We start from the raw sequence: 2,433 nt of genomic DNA on the forward strand, positions 1-2,433 counted from the left end.
TATATATATATATATATATATATATATATATATATATATCAGAAAAAGAGACGAAACAGGAAAAACAATGATTATGTTATGAACTTCATTAGCTAACAGCTTTTTCTGCTATAAGATGCAGTGGACTCATAGTTGAGTACCTGAATAATATCCTATTGCTTCAACAGGACTTGAATATGAAGTGCAATTTATATGGGAAAAATGAATTACATTTATGCAATATACAGAGAAGTATACCAGTGAGAAAGTCATTACTGACATATATCAAAAAAGTGTATGTCAAAAAGGCAATTAGATTTGACCCACATTATTCAGCTGTCCCAGAATCTTTAATCATCTCTTTAAAAATCTTACAGTCAATTTAATTCCCATGAGTAATAGTTCTGTACTGTTCTGAATATACCAACCAAGACTTTTTGTTTCATTTTCTACACAATCATTGCAACTTATCATACCTCTTCTTCTACCTTTACATGATAAATATATTCTTTGTACGTCACTTTATTATTATTATTATCATTATCATTGGGTGAGAGAGCAATGCATGTCATCAAAGTGACCCTGGGGTACATCAGGTCTATGCATCACAACCGTATGTGTACAACATGGTGATCTCCTATCAACATAAACAATACATGACCTTGCAGGTGAGGTCCAGTTAGAATTTTTTTCAGGTTGAGTAGCCCATCCTGCTCAAAAGATCCCCGAATAAGGTTTGTTTAAGGATGAACAAAACACCAATATTTCCAGACATGAATTATTCAAGCACCAAAGAATTCCCCTCAACACATGGCTATGATGCTCCCCGACTACTTCTGCTCGTTATTAGAGGTGCACATATCGTCAGCCACAAAGGGAAATGCTCAACTGGTTAAGGTCAAGCAACTGATGAGCAAATCTGTGGTATTGAGCAGAATATTTGCTGTAGTCCATCCTTTATACCAAGGCAAAACAGTGTACATTTTATGATGCACAAAGGAAACGTTGGGTCTATTTTTTGATTATCTGGTTCCTACTCAGCATTAGAGTAATGTGAAATGAAGTGCTTTGCTCAAAAACACCATACACCACCCAATCTGGGAACTGAACCCATGATCTGACAATCATGAGTGCAACACACTAGCCACTAGGCCATGCCTGATTGAAATCTTGAAAACTACTTTTGAGATATGCTCTGCAACAGCATCCTTTCTGTACACACTGCATATCTTCCTGCAGGTTTCTGCTACCTTTCTTGTCTTGATTTTTTAAAAATAAAACAGCATGAGGTGTTGATAATATTTGTTTTCAGTCTCCATTTTCAGAGTAATCCTGAGCATGCAAAATACAACCAGTTTTCTCACAAGTTCACAGACTGAAGTGAGAGTGCTTGGATAATCTATAACAATGTGAAGCACAAAATATCATGGGAGAAGTGCTGCAAAGCACCACAAATAACCTCCAAAGCAGGACTGTGCCTAAAGAAGATAATGTTTTCAGTTTGGTGGAACTGGAAAGATGTCATCTTTTACAAGCTACTTCGGACAGACAGGACCATCAATTCTGATGTGTACCATAACCAGCTGGACAAATTAAATGCAGTGATCCACCAGAAGCATCCAGCACTTGCTGATCATTAGGGTAATGTCTTTCATTAGGACAATGCCAGACTGCACACTTTTTTGTGGACATGACAGAATTTACTAGGGATTGGCTGGGTTAGTTTGCTACACCCTCAATATTCACCTGAACTGGTGCCTTCGGATTTCCACCTGTTTAAGTCTCTTCAAAATTTATTAAATGAACAGACCTTCAACTCTGTGGAGAATGTAAAAAATTGTCACGAAAAGTTTTTATGCCGGTAAAGTCAAGAAATTCATTGAACAAGGTATAATGGATATTGGAAGATACTGGAACAAAAATATGATTATATCATTGATTGAATAAATCATTTTGTGTTTAAAACTTGTGCCTAATTTTCGATTAAAAAAACTGAATGGATTTTTGGCCAACCCAATATCTATATCTACATATATAATATAATATAATATAATATAAAATATATTTATATATTGCTGTCTGGTTTATGCATTGTCGTCCTTTTTCAACTGACTGCCTTTGAGGTCAGTCACATCTGTTCAGTTCTGTCTCGCCACCCGGTCAGTTAAGATATTTCCTTGCGCTAGCTTACTACACTGCCTGATAGTCGAAAGACTCTGCTTTGTTTTATTTTTGTTGTAATATATAATCATTTTCCGTTTGTTGTATAGCCGAAAGGCTTTTGTCCATTGTATATGTATAATTTTATTTCTTATGTTACATTCGTCTGATAGTCGAAAGACCCTTCAGCTTAAGCCTTTGACCCAGTTGGTTTCAAGTAGTATTGAAGAGGATCAGGCGAAACTATGTGGACATTCTAGACTCCGACTGAAGAAGCAATTGGCTGCAAATGAT

General features: G+C 36.0%; 1 protein-coding gene across 2 annotated transcripts in view; it reads right to left on the bottom strand.

The window, feature by feature from the left end:
* The window catches only part of LOC106873066 (uncharacterized), a 38,338-nt gene that overhangs the window by 1,960 nt on the left and 33,945 nt on the right, over positions 1–2,433 (bottom strand). The gene's annotated exons all lie outside the window — the stretch shown is intronic.

The sequence above is a fragment of the Octopus bimaculoides genome, chromosome 12 (genome assembly GCF_001194135.2).
Source record: "Octopus bimaculoides isolate UCB-OBI-ISO-001 chromosome 12, ASM119413v2, whole genome shotgun sequence".
NCBI lineage: Eukaryota > Metazoa > Mollusca > Cephalopoda > Octopoda > Octopodidae > Octopus > Octopus bimaculoides.